The 24992-nt window shown below is 39.1% G+C and overlaps 1 long non-coding RNA gene across 1 annotated transcript; it reads right to left on the bottom strand.

Annotated features, from left to right (window-relative positions):
- Window positions 1-5973: 5973 nt before the first annotated feature.
- Window positions 5974-24821, bottom strand: LOC307189931. Its single transcript, XR_013829323.1, has 3 exons — window positions 24699-24821; window positions 22142-22223; window positions 5974-6155 (listed from the first exon to the last, which is right to left on the bottom strand). It is a non-coding gene; the product is annotated as an uncharacterized lncRNA (long non-coding RNA).
- Window positions 24822-24992: the final 171 nt, after the last annotated feature.

Here is a 24992-nt window from a genome sequence, read left to right as displayed (position 1 = left end):
TTGAGGTCAGAGAAGAAAGGAAGGAAATAAAGTTTGGGATGGAAAGAAAATCGAAAATTGGGTAAAGGAACTCGGTTTTAGGGGGACTCAGTTGCAGAATGTCTACCTATCTCTAGATGATATTAATAAATTAGATTATACGGACTTTCCTAGTGGTGCAGTGGTTAAGAATCCGCCTGCCAATGTAGGGGACACGGGTTTGATCCTTGGTCCAGGAAGATCCCACATGCCACGGAGCAACTAAGCCCTTGTGCCACAACTACTGAGCCTGCGCTCTAGAGTCCGTGTGCCACAACTACTGAAGCCTGCATACCTAAAGCCCATGCTCTGCAACAAGAGAAGCCACCACAATGAGAAGCCCACGCACTGCCATGAAGAGTAGCCCCTGTTCGCCACAACTAGAGAAAGCCCGCATGCAGCAACGAAGACCCAATGCAGCCATAAATAAATAAATAACAATTTTAAAAATAAATAAATAAGATTATAAGGACTTCTAAATTAAAGGAGCTCTGCTCTGATTGGCTTATAGAGATAACTAAGCACACACGTAAATCAAATATTCCTAAAATTCTCTTAAAATAAGGAGACCAAGCATCTAATACTTTAAATGTGCTAAACTAAAAAAATTCTAACAGAATATATGGGGAGGCTCAAGAAAAATAGGGTTCTTCTAACAAGGTACAGATTCTTTGTGGCCTCCATTCCCTGTCTCTGGTGATAAGAACGTCCTTTTCTTCCAGGGGCAAAGAGGGCATCTTTCACATGGGAGTTTTACCTCTTGCTTTCAAGAAGAAAGGGGAGGTCAGAGTGCCCTTCTTGCATCTGCTGTTTTACAAGTGCCTTTAGCTCAAAATAATCAGTAGGCCAAATCAACATATTTTGAGGCGGCATGTTCTGAACCCCTTCAAGACTCATTTAACAATTTTGGTTTTGAGAAATAGCTATCTCTTCTCTGATTTATCAGTGTTAAGTATAATACAAATCTACATTTTGTTCTATTTGTATTTGTTTTTCCTAAACGTATGGAGGTTTACTGACCAAATAAGCTAACATTACTTCTACATAATGTTAATAAAGAAAAAAAGCAGACCCTGACATCCAGGAGCTGGCCTGGTGCTATCTTCTGCTGGGCCTTGGTGTTGCTATGAGCTGGCTTGTCACTCACAGCTAGGTCTTAATGTTCTCCTGTTGGACATGAACTATTTCACAGAACATCAACATCAGACAAGGCCACTCTGTGACCATGACAGATTATTACAAAAATGAGCTCACTCCAGTAATCATGTCTGAACATAGACAAAACAAGAACATTGTCCAAGCCATAAAATACCAAATATCTCTCTAGACCAGCTAGTATGTGACTCATACTGCTTTACCAATTATAGCTCTATGCTTGCATTAGTGTGCCTTCCCTATGAATAAGATGTATCGAGATAATCATAGACTGTCCCTGCTTTCGCCTAGAGTAAACCCTCTCTTCCTGTACCTTCTCCAAAATCACCCAACCAAACCCCTAGTTGTATAAGTCCTTTCTAACATCCTATTACTGAGCCACCCCACAGTTCCCTATGGTGTATGTTCTCTCCTGGTACAAAACCAAACTTGTTCAACTACAGGAGTGTTCCTGGTGGTCTTTGGCTGAAGGGCATTAACAATATTTAAGATTATGAAATGTAAATTTGTGCTCAACTAAATTGAATCACTATACTGACAACATTTTTATTTCAATAATAATTATATTTTGTAGTATGTATGTTTTGTAGTAACCTGAAGTTAATTTTCAAGTTCTTTAACTTAAAACATTGGACTGGGAATTCCCTGACAGTCCAGTGGTTAGGACTCTGTACTTCCACTGCAGGGCGGCATGGGTTCAATCCCTGGTCAGGGAACTAAGAGCCCACAAGCTGAGTGGCTTGGCCAAAAACAAAAACAAAAAACAAAAAAAACCCCAACATTGGACTGATATTAGGTTAATTACTAGATAATCATTGAATACCTAGATAACTTCTAAGTAATGTAGAATACTGTATTGTTGATTATTACTAAGCATAGTTTTAAGTATACATAGTTTTGCTTCTTACTTTTTTTTTTTTTTTTTGCAGTACGCGGGCCTCTCACTGTTGTGGCCTCTCCCGTTGCGGAGCACAGGCTCCGATCGCGCAGGCTCAGCAGCCATGGCTCACGGGCCCAGCCGCTCCGTGGCATGGGGGATCTTCCCGGACTGAGGCACAAACCCGTGTCCCCTGCATCGGCAGGCGGACTCTCAACCACTGCGCCACCAGGGAAGCCCATGTGCATTCTTTTTTAAAAAAAAAAAAAAAAATCTTTATTGTAGTATAATTGCTTCACAATACTATATTAGTTTCTGTTGTACACCAAAGTGAATCAGCCATATGCATACATATGTCCCCATATCCCCTCCCTCTTGAGCCTCCCTCGCATCCTCCCTATCCCCCCTCTGTAGGTCATTGCAAAGCACCGGACTTATCTCCCTGTGCTATACCGCTGCTTCCCACTAGCTATTTTACATTCAGTAGTGTATATATGTCGATGCTAGTCTCACTTTGCCCCAGCTTCCCCCTCTCCTAACCATGTCCTCAAGTCCATTCTCTTCGTCTACGTCTTTATTCCTGCCCTGCCACTAGGTTCATGAGTACCATTTTTTTTTTTAGATCCCATTTATATGTGTTAGCATACAGTATTTGTTTTTCTCTTTCTGACTTACTTCACTCTGTATGACCATCTCTAGGTCCATCCACCTCACTACAAATAACTCAATTTTGTTTCTTTTTATGGCTGAGTAATATTCCATTGTATATATGTGCCACATCTTTATCCATTCATCTGTCGATGGACATTTAGGTTGGTTCCATGTCCTGGCTACTGTAAATAGTGCTGCAATGACATTGTGGTACATGTCTCATTTTGAATTGTGGTTTTCTCAGGGTATATGCCCAGTAGTGGGATTGCTGGGTCATATGGTAGTTCTACTTTTAGTTTTTTAAGGAACTTCCATACTGTTCTCCATAGTGGCTGTATCAGTTTACATTCCCACCACCAGTGCAGGAGGGTTCCTTTTTCACCACACCCTTTCCAGCATTTATTGTTTCTAGATTTTTTGATGATGGCCATTCTGACCAGTGTGAGGTGATACCTCATTGTAGTTTTGATTTGCATTTCTCTAATAATTAGTGATGCTGAGCATCTTTTCATATGCCTCTTGGCCATCTGTATGTCTTCTTTGGTGAAATGTCTATTTAGGTCTTCTGCCTATTTTTTAATTGAATTGTTTGTTTTTTTGATATTGAGCTCCATGAGCTGTTTGTATATTTTGGAGATTAATCCTTTGTCTGTTGTTTTGTTTGCAAATATTTTCTCCCATTCTGAGGGTTGTCTTTTCGTCTTGCTTATGGTTTCCACTATGTATTCTAAATTCCCCTCACCCTCAGCTACTACCCCAGCAGATCTGCGTGGCTTACCTGATAGTGCAACTCAAACTTTTATGTCTGAGGGGTCTGAACCTATTGATAATCATACCCTTCTCAGTCCAGGTTTGCTACATGTAACCATTCATAGTTATAATGGATCAAAAGAATTCCAGGAGGTGCTCAAGTGGATAGAAGAGGCCTGATGTACTCAACTTGCCACAAAGTGGCTGACTGCTCTCTTGGAGGAATAATTTCATAAAAGCAAGCTGTTCAAGACAGAGTGAACTTCACTAAAGCACTCACCAATTTCATAGCTTCTTTTCAAACTCAGGTAGTATAAATCGAGGTGCTATGGTCTAAATGATCACTCCCCCCTCCAAAAATTCATATGTTAAAAACCTAACCCCCAAAGATGATAATATATTAAGAGATGGGAACTCTGGGAGTTGCTTAGAATGGGATAAGTGTGGAGTCTCTTATAAAAGTCTCTTATAAGTGTGGAGTCTCTTTTATAAGAGATCCCTGGCCCCTTCCACCATGTGAGGACACAGGGAGAAGGTGCCTGCTAATGAACCAGAAAGAGGGCCATCACCAGAAAGTGACCATGCTGGCACCTTGATCTTGGACTTTCCAGCCTCTAGAGCTGTGAGCAATAAATTTCTGTTGTTTGTAAGCTACCCAGTCTGTGGTATTTTGTTATAACAGCCAAATGCACAGGCAAATAAAATTAACTTTTAAGTTTTGCCTATCATTATGCTCTTTAATATTCTGGAACAAACTGACACTCTACTGAAGTTTAGGACAGTGGTTCTCTCTTGGATCCATGAGATCACAGCTATTTCATAATAATACTAAGATGTTATTTATGTTAACATCAATGGAGTCATCATTGCTAACTTTAAATAAATCAATAAAAAGGTCTTTAAATTTTCTTTGGTTCCACTTCCAATGTAAGTGTTAAGAAATCTGGAGATGAGAAAACCAGAGGATTTCTGCTTTAGGACAAAAGCTTTTTTTTTTTCCCTTGGGAAAAAAAAAAGACATACATAGTTTTATTTCTCTATGACTATTGCTCCTGGAATAGTCTCAGCCATTTATGTTGGACTACCTTTAACCAAAGCAACTAACTTCTGTTGTACAGAGAAGACTGGCGGATGGATAAATGAGAATTGCTTGTTGTACAGGAGCACTTTAGCAGACTAGCAAAGCTCATGAACACATATACTACACCTTCTACAGCCACATACATCTCTTTCAGCTTCTTAAAGTGGCAAAGAGAACATGTTTATTACCATGACCCAAGTTATAGCCTCTCTATAACACATAAAAGTAAGAAGCAGGGCTTCCCTGGTGGCGCAGTGGTTGAGAGTCCGCCTGCCGATGCAGGGGACACGGGTTCGTGCCCCGGTCCGGAATATCCCACATGCCACGGAGCAGCTGGGCCCGTAAGCCATGGCCGCTGGGCCTGTGCGTCCAGAGCCTGTGCTCCGCAACGGGAGAGGCCACAACAGTGAGAGGCCCGCTTACCGCAAAAAAAAAAAAAAAAAAAAAGAATGCATAGTGGAGGAAGGAGAGGATGAGTACTAAATGAAGCCTTCAGATCAAATGCAGCAATAGATGCTGTAGCTCTTCCAACACACCTCCCTCAGGAAGCAAGTTTCCCCTCAGAAAGAGAGGCCCATGGGCAGCATGGAGGAGGTGCTCCCTGTACAGTACAGAGAAGTAGGTCTGCATGGCACAATAGGTGGACTATGGCAGCTATGAGCTCTCAGGTCTCTGACTCCAGGGACCATAACTGACTGTAGGCCTCTGCTGTTGTGCTTGGAAATTCATCCTTATGTTTGTGCCAAGGCCATGCTTCCCTAGCCAGTGACTGAGCACAGCAAGGATACTAAGGTAGGCCCCTTCCTAGGAGACTTGTTGCTCTTCTTATGGAGACTTCAGCTGGAAGGCTACCTGATGGCCTGGAAAAGTTTTCTTAGAACTGCATGGCTGTCTAAGCATTCCCCCCTTCCTCCCTTCTTCCCTTTATCCCTCCCTCCCTCCCTCCCTCCTGTCCTTCCTTCCACCTTCCCTCCCTCCCTCTCTCCTTTCCTTCTTTCCTTCCTTCTTCCCTTCTTTCCTCCCTTCTTCCCTTCTTTCCTCCCTTCCTTCCTTCCTTCTCTCCTTCACTCAGGGTCAGAGCTGTACTGCAGTCTGACAGATCTCCCAGCCTTCTCTGGCTCCCTACCCATTTTCTCTCTCAAAGACATTTCCCTTAATAAATTCCTTGCACATTTAATCCTGTCTTGATGTCTGCTTTTCAGAGGACCCAGGAAATGAACTAACTACCAATCAGCCATCCATTCATCTATTTGTATAGAACCCTGAGTTTATTCTGATTCCCTCAATTTCACTCTATTACCATAGGGTTCATTCTAGCCTTCTTCCTTTCCATATTTGAACTCATTTCTGACAGTGAGAGATCTAGAAATTATTCACATATGTTTACTAAGTTTCTCTTAGAATGCACAAAAGGTAGTTTCAGAATTACTAACTTGGGCTTCCCTGGTGGCGCAGTGGTTGAGAGTCCACCTGCCGATGCAGGAGACACGGGTTCATGCCCCGGTCCGGGAAGATCCCACATGCCGCGGAGCGGCTGGGCCCGTGAGCCATGGTTGCTGAGCCTGCGCGTCCGGAGCCTGTGCTCCGCAATGGGAGAGGCCACAACAGTGAGAGGCCCGCGTACTGCAAAAAACAAAAACAAAAACAGAATTACTAACTTGCTCCATGGCAAAAAGCAAACTAACAAACTAGAGTTTAAAACTTGCTTACAGATATTTTGGATTTAACACCAAATGCAAAGGCAATAAGCACAAAAGTAAACAAGTGGGACTACATCAAACTAAAAAGCTTCTGCACAGAAAACAAAACCATCAACAAAATGAAAAGGCAACCTATGGAGTAGGAGAAAATATTTGCAAATCATATATCTGATAAGGGGTTAATATTGAAAAAATATAAGGAACTCATCAAACTCAATAGCAAAAAACCAAATAACCCAATTAAAAAATGGGCAAAGGGGCAAACTATTATATATAGAATGGATAAAAAACAAGGTCCTACTGTACAGCATATGGAACTGTATTCAATATCCTGTGATAAACCATAATGGAAAAGAATACAGAAAAGAATGTATATATATGTATAACTGTCACTTTGCTGTACAGCAGAAATTAATACAACATTGTAAATCAACCATACTTCAATAAAATAATGGGCAAAGGTTCTGAATAGATATTTCTCCAAAGAAAACATACAAATGACCAACAGGTACGTGAAAAGGTGCTCAGCGTTATTAATCATCAGAGAAATGCAAATCAAAACCACAATGAGATATCAACTCATACCTGTTATTTAGTTCATGATTTCAGTTATGGGCTAATTCCATTGCCAAGGAAAGTGCCAGACTGATCCATAGCCTAAACTGGAACCCATACCCAAGATTAGACCTGCTGACCAATCCTATTTCAGTATATGTGCTGCCAGAGCAAGCACTGACCAATCCTAGCATATCGGTTCAGAAACCAGTTTACAATCCAGCCAGAATCCCAGCCAGTACCATCTCAGTATAATGTTGTACCCAGAGTTGTGTCGACACAGATAGACAAACATGTCCTCAGCTAAGAGATCAGTCCAACTCAGAACATAGTGGACTGTGCCAGTCCACCTTGACGTAGAAACCAAACAACTCCTGACTAACCCAGATTAGGGCCAAGGCCTGGTTTCTGATGGCCCAGAACCCAAAATATGCTGGCTCATTCCCAGACCCATTCATTCATTAATTTATTCAACAAGGCTTTAGTGCAGGCCTACTAGGCTTCAGGCACTGTGGTAAGTGTTCACGCTTATCTGGGCATGGGAGGATTCCAGAGAGGCTTGCATCAATCACCCTAGTGGTATAAATGCAGGGTCCAGCTCCTCTTCCTGTTGTGGTCAACACTTCCAGACTAGTGTCACCAGATAAATTTTCACAGATTTTTCTCATGACATCATATTCTGCTTAATCCCCTTATGGCAATTTTTAAGAAATGATTATTTATTTATTTGGTTGCACCAGGTCTTAGTCGTGGCAGACAGTCTTCTTAGTTGCGGCAGGCAGGCTTCTTAGTTGCGGCTCGCTGGCTCCTTAGTTGTGGCATGAGAACTCTTAGTTGCAGCACGCATGTGGGATCTAGTTCCCTGACCAGGGATCGAACCCGGGCCTCTTGCATTGGGCGCACGGAGTCTTAAACACTGCGCCACCAGGGAAGTCCCCCCCCCATAACCTTTTGACCTAGTAGATTTCTATACTTGCTTATGACCATTCATTCAACACATTTATTAAATGTCTTTAGATTGCTAGGCCCTGGAGAAACGAAAATACTGCCTTTAAGTAAGTCACCGTCTTTAATTCTACCCAAGGAGATTAATAAATTAAAAAAAACTACTGCAGTTCTAAAATAAAGGTATAAGTTCTTTAATAAAGGTATCTTCAAATTTCTATGAGAGCCTAATAAACGAGTTGTTTCTTTTCTTTCTTTTTTTTTTTTGGCCACGCCACGCGGCATGTGGGATCTTAATTCCCTGACCAGGGATTGAACCTGTGATCCCCCTTCATTGGAAGCATGGAGTCTTAACTGCTGCACCACCGCGGAAGTCCCAGAGTTTTTTTTTTAATGCTAGGAAGGTATAGTTAGAGAAAGTGATTTCTCTACTGTTCTTTGAAAAATGACTAGTTTAGTGAGAGAGAAAAACATTACAAGAAAAGAAGCAGTCTGTGCCAAGGCATGCAGGCAGTGAGGAGAATAGGATGCCCCAAGGACAAACAGTTGGTGATGCTATGGAATGTCTTATTCTTTGGAGACATGATGGTTTATACCACTTAGGGATAATGAGATTTGTTCTAAACTTGACCCATGGATGTTTGACACAAAGGACACTCGACAATATACAAATATATAATAAAAATTATGTCAACATTAGTGAATTTGGGAGGAAAGTATCTTATGAATTAAATTCCATCGATCCAGTTTAATTCCTTGATTAATACATAGACTGCATAATGGAGGCAAAATCCTCTGAGGTCAGAGTGGCAGGATCAGAAAGAATATTACTGAGATTAAAAGGGCAGGATATAAACATCCTGCTGCTTCTACTCTTGTCACAATGAATTTTCCAAGGTCTCTATACCTTATGTCATAGATTACCTTCCCCTCCTACAACATTGACTCACCTCTTTGTTATATGGAATTCCCCAAACTAGTGTCACAAACTTAAAAGCCTACAAGTGCTAGGTGGATAATATGAGTAAAGCTGGCTAAGTGGGATTGTAAACTAATAAGTATCTGCCTTGTCCAAAGAGGGAAGCTGTTACTTTGCTCCAGCCAGTTGTTGCCATGTAGGAATACAGGCTAAGGACTGTCAGAACTCCAATATTTTCAAGAGAGAAGCCAGAAATCCTGATTTTTATTATGGGAACTTGTGACTTGGTAACTAGTTGGAAAAAACCCCAACCCTATAAGCAGGTCAAACAACATGTCTATGGGTCTGATTCTACCCCTGGGCACCAGTTGCTTAACTTTTTTAGTTTTCTATGATATCATACTTAAAGGAATGAAGGACTGTTCCATCTCCTGACATTACTGGATTCCCAAATAAGGACTCAACCTCTTTCTCTTGTGAAGAACTATTTTGTACCACCCTCTAGTAATTGCAGTTTGCCCATTCCTTTAAGCATCAAGTTTTATGCTTAAAACCTCTCTTGTGATAACGTGAACTATACCAACAATCTTCCCCTCCATTCTTGAATTTCCCTGGCCACACCCTACCCTTTATGACCTCATGAATTGCCCTACCACCTTGGAATGACAACCCATGCCTCCATACCATTGCAATCATTTGCCTATTTCTTTGTATCATGCCCCATGATATCATGTATTAACCTCATTCAGGACTGCAACATAGGATGGGAAGTGGGAAGATAAAATCTGTATGGCATCACAAAAGCATGAGGTTGCTTGGGAAACTTCATGATGTCATAAGAAAATTTCTACATTAAAAGGATCATAGGGACTTCCCTGGTGGCGCAGTGGTTAAGAGTCCACCTGCCAATGCAGGGGACATGGGTTCGAGCCCTGGTTTGGGAGGATCCCACATGCTGCGGAGCAACTAAGCCTGTGTGCCACAACTACTGAGCCTCCGCTCTAGAGCCCATGAGCCACAACTACTGAGCCCGGGTGCCACAACTACTGAAGCCCGCACGCCTAGAGCCCGTGCTCCGCAACAAGAGAAGCCATGACAATGAGAAGCCCACACACTGCAACAAAGAGTAGCCCCTGCTCACCACAACTAGAGAAAGCCCGCATGCAGCAACAAAGACCCAACAGAGCCAAAAATAAATAAATAATAAAATAAAATAAAATGGGCAAAGGCCTTGAATAAACATCTCTCTAAAAAAAAAAAAGGATCATAAAAGTTAGAGAAGGATGTGTAAATACTGTGATTTAGATCTCGTTAGAGTGAGTAAAAAGTATAAATTCAGTTTTCCAAGTATTTCAGGCAAACATCTATCATAGTGAAGTTTTATAGGAGATCTCTAAAGAGATTCTGCTTTCTGGATATACTGTTTATTCTTTAGGGGGAGTGAGAGGTTATCTTTTTTTTAACTTCATAAAGTGAAAATCTAGTGATTGGGAATAAGATTTATATAACTACAGTCATTGCACATTATAAGGTTTTTTGCTGAACAGAAACAAAAATTATGAATGTAGCACACAATATTTATTTGATAACATTCCTTACGGCAGCATGACTGAATTTTTTTCTCACTAAATTCTTGTAATCTATGGAACACATACTTCATACTACTTTGTTTCTAGTTTCTTCTTCTTTTTTTTTTTAGGATTCCTAAGTGGGAGTAAAATTATCATTCTTAGGATGCTATAAAACTTTTTGGGTAGAGATAGTCTAATTTTTAAAGTATGGGACTCTTTAAATTATTGTCATTGTAACATGGATCTAGATATTGTTTTTACTGTCTATTGATTTACTCTTACTAATATTTGTCTCCTTTGTGATGATCACTAATATCAGCAGGCAGAGGACACAATTTCCATTCTCCTTATAAAGGAAAAAAAAGATAAAAACAAGAATCAAATCCCTTTGTCAAAATACTGAGAAAAAACATCCCCAACAACATGAATACCTAAGATAATTAGGTGATTGTCCTTTCATTCACTCATTCATTCAACAAATATGTATTGATTGCCTACTATATGTATCAGACACTGTGCTAGGCTCTGGGTAAATGGTGAAAAACAAATCAAATATGGTCTATACTCTCATGGATCTTCTGGTCTAGTGAAAGAGACAGACAAAAGCAATTAAGGAAAGAAGTGCATATATATGTATACCTATATATGTAAATGAATTTCACATATATGTAAATGTATATATACATATTATTATGGAGAATAATGGGAAGGAGGAGAGGAAAATTACTTTAGGTTGAGTAGTCAGAGTGGGTTTTTCTGAGGCAATGGCAAGCTGAGTACAAGTGAAGAAGGATCCGGCCATGTAAAATGTAGGGGAAATAGTGGTCTACCGAAGTGGGTATACTTGAGCAAAGGCCTTAGCTGGGAATGGTTTCTAAGAACAACAACAATAAAAAATCAACATGGCTAGAGCAGAAGCAAAAAGAACTACAAGTCTGCAACCTGTGGAACAAAAACCGCATCCACAGAAAGACAGACAAAATGAAAAGGCAGAGGACTATATACCAGATGAAGGAACAAGATAAAACCCCAGAAAAACAACTAAATGAAGTGGAGATAGGCAACCACCCAGAAAAAGAATTCAGAATAATGATAATGAAGATGATCCAGGTCCTTGGAAAAAGAACAGAGGCAAAGATTGAGAAGATGCAAGGAATGTTTAACAAAGACCTAGAAGAATTAAAGAACAAACACCTAGAAGAATTAAAGAACAAACAGACATGAACAATATAATAACTGAAATGAAAAATACACTGGAAGGAATCAATATCAGAATAACTGCGGCAGAAGAAAGGATAAGTGACCTGGGAGACAGAATGATGGAATTCACTGCCATGGAACAGAATAAAGAAAAAAGAATGAAAAGAAATGAAAACAGTCTGAGACCTCTGGGACAACATTAAACACAACAATATTCACATTATAGGGGTCCTAGAAGGAGAAGAGAGAGAGAAAGGACTGAGAAAATATTTGAAGAGATGACAGTCAAAAACTTCCCTAACATGGGAAAGGAAATAGCCACCCAAGTTAAGGAAGCACAGAGAGTCCCAGGCAAGATAAGCCCAAGGAGAAACACGCTGAGACACATAGTAATCAAACTGACAAAAATTAAGGACAAAGAAAATTATTGAAAGCAACAAGGGAAAAATGACAAATAACATACAAGGGAACTTCCATAAGGTTAACGGCTGATTTCTCAGCAGAAACTCTACAAGCCAGAAGGGACTGGCATGATATACTTAAAGTGATGAAAGGGAAGAAACTACAACCAAGATTACTCTACCTGGCAAGGAACTCATTCAGATTCGATGGAGAAATTAAAAGCTTTACAGACAAGCAAAAGCTAAGAGAATTCAGGACCACCAAACCACCTCTACAACAAATGCTAAGGGAACTTCTCAAAGTGGGAAACACAAGAGAAGAAAAGGACCTACAAAAAAAAAAACAATTAAGAAAATGGTAATAGGAACATACTTATTGATAATCACCTTAAATGTGATGGATTAAATGCTCCAACCAAAAGACACAGTCTCACTGAATGGATACAAAAACAAGACCCATATATGTGCTGTCTACAAGAGACCCACTTAAGAACTAGGGACACATACAGACTGAAAGTGAGGGGATGGAAAATGATATTCCATGCAAATGGAAATCAAAAGAAACCTGGAGTAGCAATACACATATCAGATAAAATAGACGTTAAAATAAAGACTATTACAAGAGAAAAAGAAGGACACTACATAATGATCAAAGGATCAATCCAAAAAGAATATATAACAATTATAAATATATATGCACCCAACACAGGAGCACCTCAATACATAAGGCAACTGCTAACAGCTCTAAAAGAGGAAATCGACAGTAACACAATAATAGTGGGGGACTTTAACACCTCACCTACACCAATGGACATATCATCCAGACTGAAAATTAATAAGGAAAAACAAGCTTTAATTGACACAATAGATAGATTTAATTGATATTTATAGGACATTCCATCCAAAACCAGCAGATTACATTTTCTTCTCAAGTGCACATGGAACATTCTCCAGGATAGATCATATCTTGGGTCACAAATCAAGCCTCAGAAAATTTAAGAAAATTGAAATCATATCAAGCATCTTTTCTGACCACAGCGCTATGAGATTAGAAATAAACTACAGGGCAAACAACGTAAAAAACACAAACACATGAGGCTAAAAAATACACTACTTAATAACCAAGAGATCACTGAAGAAATCAAAGAGGAAATCAAACAACACCTAGAGACAAATGACAACAAAAACACGATGATCCAAAACCTATGGGATGCAGCAAAAGCAGTTCTAAGAGGGAAATTTATAGCAATACAAGCCTACCTCAAGAAATAAGAAAAATCTCAAATAAACAATCTAACCTTACACCTAAAGGAACTAGAGAAAGAAAAACAAACAAAACCCAAAGTTAGTAGAAGGAAAGAAATCATAAAGATCAGAGCAGAAATAAATGAAATAGAAACAAAGAAAACAATAGCAAAAATCAATAAAACTAAAAGCTGGTTCTTTGAGAAGATAAACAAAACTGATAACCCTTTAGCCAACTCATCAAGAAAAAGAGGGAGAGGACTCAAATCAATAAGATTAGAAATGAAAAAGAAGTTACAATGGACACTGCAGAAATACAAAGCATCATAAGAGACTACTACAAGCAACTCTATGCCAATGAAATGGACAACCAGGAAGAAACGGACAAATTCTTAGAAAGGTATAACCTTGCAAGACTGAACCAGGAAGAAACAGAAAATATGAACAGACCAATCACAAGTAATGAAATTGAAAGTGTGATTAAAAATCTTCCAAAAAACAAAAGTCCAAGACCACCATCACCCTGATACCCAAACCAGACAAAGATACTACAAAAAAAGAAAATTACAGATCAATATCACTGATTACTATAGATGCAAAAATCCTCAGCAAAATATAGCAAACAGAATCCAACAACACATTAAAAGGATCATACACCATGATCAAGTGGGATTTATCCCAGGGATGCAAGGATTCTTCACTATATGCAAGTCAATCAATGTGATACACCATATTAGCATATTGAAGTATAAAAACCATATGATCATCTCAATAGATGCAGAAAAAGCTTTTGACAAAATTCAACACCCATTTATGATAAAAACTCTCCAGAAAATGGGCATTAAAGGAACCTAACTCAACATAATAAAGGCCATATATGACAAACCCACAGCAAACATCATTCTCAATGGTGAAAATCTGAGAGCATTTCCTCTAAGATTAGGAAAAAGACAAGGATGTCTCACCACTATTATGAAACAGTTTTGGAAGTCCTAGTCATGGCAATCAGAGAAGAAAAAGAAATAAAAGGAATACAAATTGGAAAAGAAGACATAAAACTGTCACTGTTTGCAGATGACATGATACTATACACAGAAAATCCTAAAGATGCCACCAGAAAACTACTAGAGCTAATCAATGAATTTGGTAAAGTTGCAGGATACAAAATTAATGCACAGAAGTCTCTTGCATTCCTATACACTAAGAACGAAAGATCAGAAAGAGAAATTAAGGAAACAATCCCATTCACCACTGCAACAAAAAGAATAAAATACCTAGGAATAAACCTACCTAAGGAGGTAAAAGACCTGTACTCAGAAAACCATAAGACACTGATGAAATAAATCAAAGATGACACAAACAGTTGGAGAGATATACCATGTTCTTGGATTGGAAGAATCAATACTGTGAAAATGACTATACTACCCAAAGCAATCTACAGATTCAATGCAATCCATATCAAATTACCAATGGCAATTTTTACAGAACTAGGACAAAAAATCTTAAAATTTGTATGGAGACACAAAAGACCCCTAATAGCCAAAGCAATCTTGAGGGAAAAAAACGGAGCTGGAGGAATCAGGCTCCCTGACTTCAAACTATACTACAAAGTTACAGTAATCAAGACAATATGGTACTGACACAAAAGCAGAAATATAGATGAATGGAACAGGATAGAAAGCCCAGAGATAAACCCATGTACCTATGGTCAACTAATCTATGACAAAGGAGGCAAGGATATACAATGGAGAAAAGACAGTCTCTTAATAAGTAGTACTGGGAAAACTGGATAGCTACATGTAAAAGAATGAAATTAGAACATTCCCTAACACCATACACAAAAATAAACTCAAAATGGATTAAAGACCTAAATGTAAGACAGGACACTATAAAACTCTTAAAGGAAAGCATAGGAAGAACACTCTTTGACATAAATCACAGCAAGTTCTTTTTTGACCCACCTGCTAGTAATGGAAATAAAACCAAAAATAAACAAATGGGACCTAATGAAACTTAAAAGCTTTTTCACAGCAAAGGAAACTATAAACAAGATGAAAAGACAACCCTCAGAATGGGAGAAAATATTTGCAAACGAATCGACGGACAAAGGATTAATCTCGAAAATATATAAACAGCTCATTTAGCTCAATATTAAAAAAACAAACAACCCAATTCAAAAATGGGCAGAAGACCTAAATAGACGTTTCTCCAAAGAAGACATACAGATGGCCAAGAAGCACATGAAAAGCTGCTCAACATCATTAATTATTAGAGAAATGCAAATCAAAACTACAATGAGGTATCACCTCACACCAGTTAGAATGGGCATTATCAGAAAATCTACAAACAACAAATGCTGGGGAGGGTGTGGAGAAAAGGGAACCCTCCCGTACTGTTGGTGGGAATGTAAACTGATACAGCCACTATGGAGAACAGTATGGAGGTTCCTTAAAAAACTAAAAATAGAATTATAGTATGACCCAGCAATCCCACTACTGGGCATATACCCAGAGAAAACCGTAACTCAAAAAGACACATGCACCCAAATGTTCATTGCCTCACTATTTACAATAGCCAGGTCATGAAAGCAACTTAAATGCCCACTGACAGACAAATGGATAAAGAAGATGTGGTACATACATACAATGGAATATTACTCAGCCATAAAAAGGAATGAAATCAGGTCATTTGTAGAGTCGTGGATGGACCTAGAGACTGTCACACAGAGTGAAGTACGTCAGAAAGAAAAACAATTATCATATATTAACACATATATGTGGAATCTAGAAAATGGTGCAGATGACCAGTTTGCAAGGCAGAAATAATAGACACAGATGTAGAGAACAAACATATGGACACTGAGGGAAAGTGGGGTGGGGGTGTGGTGGTGGGATGAATTGGGAGATTGGGATTGACATATGTATACTAATATGTATAAAATAGATAAGTAATAGGAGCCTGCTGTATAAAAAATAAATAAAATTCAAAAATCAAATAAAAAAATCAACATGGCTAGAGTATAGTGATTGAGAAGGATGGTAGTGAGAAATAAGGTTGAATGGAGAGCTAGGAGACCTCATGAAGAAGCTTGATAGATAGAGCAAGGAGTTTGGAATAGAAGCCATTGTTTTCAAGTAGAGCAGTGCTATGTTTTAAAGATCACCCCAACTGCTGTGTGGAGAATGGAATATAGGTGATCAGAGTGGGTGTAGGACACTACTTTAGAGGCTATCTGCAGTATTCCAGTGAGAAATGATAACTTGGACTGGGTTGGTAGCAGCAGAGAGAGAAGTAGATTATGTATTTCGGAGTAGAGTCAACAGAACTTGCTGATGAATTAGATATGTAATATGAAGGAACATTAAGAATCAGGAATGACTCATAGGGTTTGGCTTGAACAACAGGTGCATTCCATTTACTGAAATGAAAAAGATAGAGTGCTAATAGGTTCTCTGGGAAGCAGATGCTGACACAGAGTTAGGTGTGCAAAAAGTTTCTCAGGGAATAACACTTGTAAAAGGAAAAGAGGCAGAAGCATAGTTGTATAGAGAGAGGTTGCAAGCATGATGCAAACCTGACAAAGTCTCTGCCAGCCCAGTGGGGAGCACCAGAGCACAGACTGCTAGTTAGTAGAGTTCTGTGTTGGACTAGGTCCTTGTACTACCACCTTGCTCATTCATTGGCTGGGAGCCTCCCCAAGAACAGTATGCCATTAGTTATACCCCAAGAAGAGTGTAACTGGCTCTAAAGGTGAGGTGGACCCTGAAACAGGTAAGAGCTGGAATCTGTCAGTTAACCACATTCCTCACAGCTGGGCAGGCAGTCCTTCCTTGAAGGGGGATGTAAGTAAGCACATCTCCATGTCCACCACAGGGAACAACAGGTAGGAAAAGATCAAGAATTCAGTTTTTGATAGGAGCGGGGCTAAGACAGTTAATTAGATCATTCATTCATCAAATATTTATTGAGCTTCTATAATAGACCATTCAAATGGAAATGTCAGGTGCATAGTTGGTAGCGAGTTCACAAGAGATGTTTGGGCCTGAGATACTTGAGAATTAGCATATATATGATATTTAAGGTCACAGATTGGCTGGCATCACCTACTAAGAGACAAAATGGTTTTTAACCCTGAGAAATATCACTGCTCTAGGGACTGTTTGGAGGCAATTTGGGTCGTCACACTGACTAAGGGGACAAGGGGGACACTACTGGCATTTAGTGGGTAGGGTCTAGGAGTGTAAAACATCCTGAAATACATGGGAAATTCTACTCAGTGAAGAAGTGTCCAACATAAAATGCCAATAGAGCCTGGGTGGAAAAATTGGCTGTAGACAGAGAAGTGGTCCCAGAACCAAGCCTTGGGACATTCCAACTCTGAGAAGTTGGGTAATGGAGAAGAAGCTGGCAAAGGAGACCAAAAAAGGAGTACCTAGAAAGGTAGAAGGAAAACTAGAAGTGAGTGGTGTCAGATGCCAAGAGTGCAGAGTGTTTCAAGGAGAGAGGCAGGTCAGCAGCAAAGAACGTTGCTGAGCAGTTGAATATGATGAGGACAGAAAAGTGTCCACTCAAAGGAGAGCTTAATACTGTAAGAGCCATCTCAGAGGAGTGGTGGAGATGGAAGCCAGATGGGCACAAGCTGAGAGTAAAGGGAGGGGAGCAAGCAGAGAAAGGAAATTTTTAAAGGAATTTGAATAAACAATAAGCAGAGAAACAAGATGGAGGATGATTTGGGGTCAAGGGAAGGATTTTATTTCAAATATTTTATTATCAAAGTTTTAAACATGCAGGAAGTTGAAAGAATATAACAGTAAATCTCACTAAGTTCTATCATTATCATTTTACTATGTTTGCTTTATTATATATATATATATTTTATGTGGACTATTTTTAAAGTCTTTATTGAATTTGTTGCAATATTGCTTCTGTTTTATGTTTTGGTGTTTTGGCCGTGAGGCATATGGGATCTTAGCTCCCTGACCAGGGATCGAACCCACACCGCCTGCGTTGGAAGGCAAGGACTGCCAGGGACGTCCCTATCATATCTTTTTATATATCCATAAGGAAGGAATTTCTAAAGATGAAAAACACTCCTAGAGCATGTTTGTATGCCTACAGTGTGATTCAACAGGTACGGAAGATTAATGAAAAAAGAAAGAAAGGGAATAACCAAGTGAGAAATGAAGCCCTTGAGAACTGAGGGAGGGGAACAGGATTCAGAGTACAGGTAAAGGGATTGCCTTTTGTTGTTACAGAGGGAAAAAAGAGCAAATGGTTACAGAATCATGGCGGTTTGTGGATTTAACTCAAAATGGATTAAAGACATGAATATAAGACCTGAAACCATAAAACTCCTAGAAGAACTTCAACATAGGTGGTAAGTTCCTGAACATCAATCTTGTTGATGATTTTTTGGATTTGACACCAAAAGCAAAGGTAATAAAAAGCAAAAATAAACAAGAGGGACTACATCAAATTAAAAAGCTTTTGCACTGCAAAGTAAAATATCAACAAAATGAAAAGGCAACTTATGGAATGGGGGAAAATATTTGCCAATCCTATATCTGATAAGGGGTTAATATCCAAAAATAAAAAGAACTCATACAACTCAATAACAAAAAACCAAATAATCCAATTTAAAAATGGGCAAAGGACTGGAATAAACATTTTTTCAAAGAAGATATTCAAATGGCCAACAGGTACATGAAAAGGTGCTCAACATCACTAATCTTCAGGGAAATGCAAATCAAAACCATAATGAGATATCACCTCACACCTGTGAGAATGGCTGTTACCAAAAAGACAAGAAATAAGTGTTGGTTCAGTATCCTATGATAAACCATAATGGAAAAGGATATATATATATACATAAAAGAATGTATATGTATGGGTAACTGAATCACTTTGCTGTACAGCGGAAATTAACGCAACATTGTAAATCAACTGTACTTCAATAAAAAATAAAAGAGAAATGTGTTGATATGGATGTGGAAAAAAGGGAACCCTAGTGCACCGTTGGTGGGAATGTAAGTTCATACAGCTACTATGGAACATGGTATGAAGTTTCCTCAAAAAATTAAAAATAGAATTACCATATGATCCAGCAATTCCACTGCTGGATATTTATCCAAAGGAAATGAAAATCCTAACTTGAAAAGATACCTGCATCCCTGTGTTCACTGCAGCATTATTTACAATAACCATGACATAGAAGCAACCTAAGTGTCCATCAGTGAATGAATGGATAATGAAAATGTGATATATATCTATATCACATTTTCATAATATATATATAATTATATATATATATATGCATATGCAAGATGGAATCTCCACCACTCCTCTGAGATGGCTTTTACAGTATTAAGCTCTCCTTTGAGTGGACACTTTTCTGTCCTCATCTTATTCAACTGCTCAGCAGCATTCTTTGCTGCTGACCTGTCTCTCTCCTTGAAAGACTTTGCACTCTTGGCGCATATATATATATATATATATATGAATATTATTTAGCCATTAGAAAAAGAAGAAAGTCCTGCCATTTGTGACAACATGGATGAATGCTGATGGCATTATGCTAAGTGAAATAAGTCAGAGAAAGACAAATACCATGTGATCTCACTATATATGGAATCTAAAAAACAAAAATAAAAACATGAACTCATAGATACAGAGAACAGATTGGTGGTTGCCAGAGGCAGTGGGTGGACAGTGGGTGAAATGGGTGAAGGTGGTCAAAAGGTACAAACTTCCAATTATAAAATAAATGATCCTAGGGATGTAAAGTACAGCATGGTGACTATATGGTTTATTATATTTTAATTTAATTAAAACAATTTTTAAATTGTGGTATAGTTGATTTACAATGTTGTGTTAGTTTCACATGTACAGCAAAGTGAATCTGTTATACATATACATGTATCCAGTCTTTTTTAGATTTCTTCCCATGTAGGCCATTACAGAGTATTGAGTAGAGTTCCCTGTGCTATACAGTAGGTTCTTATTAGTTATCTATTTTATATATAGTAGTGTGTTTATGTCAATCCTATTTTATATATAGTAGTGTGTTTATGTCAATCTATTTTATATATAGTAGTGTGTTTATGTCAATAAACCGTAAGTTTATTTTCTACACCTGTAACTCTATTTCTGTTTTGTAGATAAGTTCATTTGTACCCTTTTTTTAGATTCCACATATAAGTGATATCATATGATGTTTGTCTTTCTCCATCTGACTTACTTCACTTAGTATGACAATCTCTAGGTCCATCCATATTGCTGCAAGTGGCATTATTTCGTTCTTTTTTATGGCTGAGTAACATTCCATTGTATATATGTACCACATCTTCTTTATCCATTCCTCTGTTGACGGACATTTAGGTTGCTTCCATGTCCTGGCTATTGTAAATAGTGCTGCAATGAACACTGGGGTGCATGTATCTTTTCGAATTATGGTTTTCTCTGGATATATGCCAAGGAGTGGGATTGCTGGATCATATGGTAGCTCTACTTTTAGTTTTTTAAGGAACCTCCATACTATTCTCCATAGTGGTTATACTGGTTTACATTCCCACCAGCAGTGTAGGAGGGTTCCCTTTTCTCCATACCCTCTCCAGCATTTATCATTTGTAGATTTTTTTTGATGGTGGCCATTCTGACCAGTGTGAGTGATACCTCATTGTAGTTCTGATTTGCATTTCTCTAATAACTTGTGATGTTGAAGCATCTTTTCACGTGCTTTTTAACCATTTGTATGTTTTCTTTGGAGAAACGTCTATTGAGATCTTCTGCCCATTTTTTTGATTGGGTTGTTTGTTTTTTTGATATTGAGCTGCATGTGATGTTTGTATATTTTGGAGATTCATCCCTTGTAGGTTGCTTTGCTTGCAAATATTTTCTCCTATTCTAATGGTTGTCTTATGGTTTCCTTTGCTGTGCAAAAGCTTTTAAGTTTAATTAGGTTTTTACTTTAATTTTTATTGGAGTATAGTTGATTTACAATGTTGTGTTAGTTTTACATGTACAGCAAAGTGAATCAGTTATACATATACATATATCCATCTTTTTTGGATTCTTTTCCCATATAGGTCCTTACAGAGTATTGAGTAGAGTTCCCTGTACTATACAGCTGGTCCTTTATGTAGTGTGAAATACTGTATTTCACATTTGAAAGTTGCTAAAGAGAGTAAATCTTAAGTCTCAGCACAAGAAAAAACAATTGTATCTATGTGTGGTGATAGACATTAACTAGACATATTGTGGTGATCATTTTGCAATATATACATATTGAATATGTAATATTGAAACATTATGTTATATACTTGAAACTAATATAAATGATATATGTCAATTATATCTCAATAAAATAAAGGAAAAAAAGGCTGATGTGATGAAGCTTGATCTAGGAACTAGCAATACTGCTAGTATTGCTAGTATTGCTAGTATTGCAACACTAGGGTATCACTCTAGTGTTTGTTAGAAATGCAGGCTGATGGGATGAAGTTTGATCTAGGGACTAGCAATACTAGTATTGCTAGTACTGCTAGTATTGCAACACTAGGGTATCACCCTAGTGTTTGTTAGAAATGCAGAATCTCAGGCCTCATTGTAGATCTACTGAATCAGAATCTGCATTTTAATAAGACCCCCCAGGTAATCTGTATGCACATTAAAGTTTGAGAAGCAATGGATTAGGGGATTTGACGAAGGTGAACATTTTTGCAGTCGGGATATTGACAAATGATTCTGGGTGAATTATCAAGATCAAAGGTTAGCAATTTTTTTTTTGTAAAGAGTCAGGTAGTAAATATATTTGGCTTTGAGGGCCACAGATTCTCCATTACAACCACTCAACCTTGCCCTTGTAATTCAAAAGCAATCAGAGACAATACATAGGCAAATGAGCGTGGCTGTTGAGAATGGCTGTGTTCCAATAAAACTATTTACAAAAACAGGCAGTTGGGTGATTTGGCCCAAGGGCCTAGTTTGCTGACCACTGACCTAGATCGTAATAAAACCGTTACGTCTTGGTGCCCATGTACAGTGTACTGTGGTTTTCCTCTTTCTGATTACTTACTGTCTCTTGTAAGTACTCCTGCCTCCCTCTCCCCCATTCTGAACACAGTGAAGAACTTGGCCAAGTGATGTCCTGTGGGATCCTAGAAGTGAGAAGGAGAAAATTGAAGTGTTAAAAAGCCAGAATCTCCCTGACACCTTTTTTTTTTTTTCCTGGAAGACCAAGGTATGGGGCAGGCTTCACATCAGCTGGTTCTCTGGAGTTGTTTCCCTTTTATTTTCTCCTGGCCTCCAGTAAACTCATTTTGAGCTTTTCCTCTGAGCCAAGAAAAATCAAGCAAAGATATTTTATCCTTGCTTAGACCAGGTTGAGCAATAGCCCCTTGATGGAAGTGGCAGTGGCAGTGTTAATCAGAGAGGAGTTCAGAGGTAACAGGCTGGGGGCTTGCAGGGGTGGAGGGGGCAGAGAAATAATATTTATTGAGCATCTCTTCTCTAACAGTTTACATACATCCTTTGAACCCTTACCGTAAGTTCAATATTATGCTCCCAGGTTACAGATGGAGAAACTGAGACTAATATTGTATCAGACATTAATATAGCACTTACTATGTGCCAGGCACTGCTCTGCTTTACAAATATAAACACATTCAATCCTCACAAGTCTATGAGGTGGGAACTATTATTGCCTCCATGTTATAGGTGAGGAAGCTATGCTATGGAGAGAGGTTAAGTAACTTGCCAGAAGATACCCTACTAATAAAGACAGAACTGAGTTTTTAATCCAGGCAGGGCTGGGACCCAGGTCTGGCTCCAAAGTCTTGTTTTTTCCCTCTCCAAGTTTGGGGTTTTACCTCTTAAGTAATAACATTTCCTTATAAGTCCCTCACATGAGCTCATAGTTCCAGGGCTCACTATCAACATTCCTATTTTTCTCTACCACAAGATAGTCTTTACTAGTATAAGAGATGCTGTTGCCTGCTTTACAGGCACATGACATTCTGAAATACCTTCCTCAGTGATCTCTCCTAATCCTGAGTCTTGCTGTTTCATCTTTGTTTTCCTGTCTTTCTTGTTTTCTTCTTCTTTCACCCCAGAATATTGCTGAGAATATTGCCAGCATCTCAGCCACCAAGCCAGTGTTATTTTTTTCTTTTCATTGTGTTGTTGGACTAATCCAATTTCTCATTTTCCATTCTTTTCTCCACTGGATTACTAGATAATAGTAATAAATAATATTTATCTAAATAATCTAGATAGATTATTACAAGATCTTTCAGGGTCTCCCCTTAAAGGGTTTATCCCAATTTTTAGGGCCTAGATCAGGCACAGTGTGCTTGGCCCTTTGGTAGATAGTGGGTAATAAAAATGTGGAAGATAGCTCCTGCCTTTGATGTATTTACAGTTTAGTGTTTTCCACAGTGATGGGATGTGGTATTGTCTCCTGACCTAACAGTAACATTGCTTACTAATGGTACATAACCAATACCCCCGTATTAGTATTTCGCATGTTTTTCAAATAGAAATTTAGTCCTCCTATACCATAACCTCTTGAATATACTTTCTTTCTCTAGTGTTTTCACTTTTCAATCTCTCCATCAGAACCGAATATGATTATTTTCCTCACATTTGTCTCTGCTATTAAACCCTCAGTGAAGGCAGAGTCATAACATTCTAGGACTTTCATGATGATGAGGGAGATAGTTTGAGATTTTAAGAAAATGGACAAGTGTTTCCTCCTTAACCTTCAAAAAAGCTTAACCTCCAGGCACTGTTGTAAGTATACAGATGAGAGGTGTGTAAGAGTAAAGACTGCTGGTCTTGGAATCCAGAGACCTGAATTATAGCCATAGCTCAGCCACTAAAGTGAGAAGGGCTAACATTTACTGAGCACTTACTATATGCCTGTCACTTTTCTATTAACTTATGCTGTAAGGAGGAGGGTACTATTATTCTCATTTTACAGACAAAGAAAGTGAGGCACAGAGCACTTAAGTAACGCTGCGAGACAAGGAATTGGTTTGACATAGGCAGTCTGGCTCCAAATTTGTGACTTAGCTACTATTCTCTATTACTTCCTGATAAAAAAGAAGCTACCATTACTAACATATATGCAACAGGTTCTATACTGGTTTTCTGGAATCTTATCTAATCTTCACTAACAACTCTGAGGTATATACTATTTTTCACAAGGGAGAAAACTAAGGCTCGGAGAAAGATGCCATTATTTGGCAGACTTAAGTTTTGAAACCAGCCTTGAGGCTCCAACAGCTTCTCTAACCCTCGACCACTAATATCTTTGAAGCTGAGTTTTCCTATCTTTAAAATGAGGGTTGTGGAGTAGATGTCTCAGTTCTATGAGAAGGGTGTGAAGAAAAGACAGATGTCCGCAGCTGGGTGTGAGACAAGGTGAAATAAAAGCAATCAAGCCATAGTGGCCCAGGGCCCAGCAAAACGGGAGTGGGTGCGGTTACAAATATGAGGAAGATTCCCGCCATGGAGGAGGCCCGGGGTGTTAGACCCAAGCGAGGCCTGCGGGCGAAAACGAGCCTAATAGCCTGTCTCTGACCAGTCCGGGAGCTGCCGGCGCGGACCAGCGGCCGAAGGGGAGGAGATACCTGGGTTTTTGTCCGCGTCCCGGGTAAGCACCTCACCCACCCAAATCCTGCTCCACAGGACTCTCCATGAAAGCCAGAGAAGGAAGGGGCGCGGCTTCTCAGCCCGCGCCGCGGAGCGCCACGTCCCTCCTGGCTCACCCTCCCCGGGGCTCCTACGCGTTAGCTCTCCACACCGCCCGCCTCCAAGCCCTCCGGCGCGGCCTGGTCTCCGCCCTTGCCAATCGGCACCTTCCACTCTTCGGGTAGGACCAATTAGCGGCTGCTGGGGCCCGGGGCGGTCGCCATGGCAGCAAG

This window comes from Stenella coeruleoalba, assembly GCF_951394435.1.
Source record: "Stenella coeruleoalba genome assembly, chromosome: 8".
In the NCBI taxonomy this organism is placed as follows: domain Eukaryota; kingdom Metazoa; phylum Chordata; class Mammalia; order Artiodactyla; family Delphinidae; genus Stenella; species Stenella coeruleoalba.
This window is presented reverse-complemented; position numbering and strand designations above follow the sequence as displayed.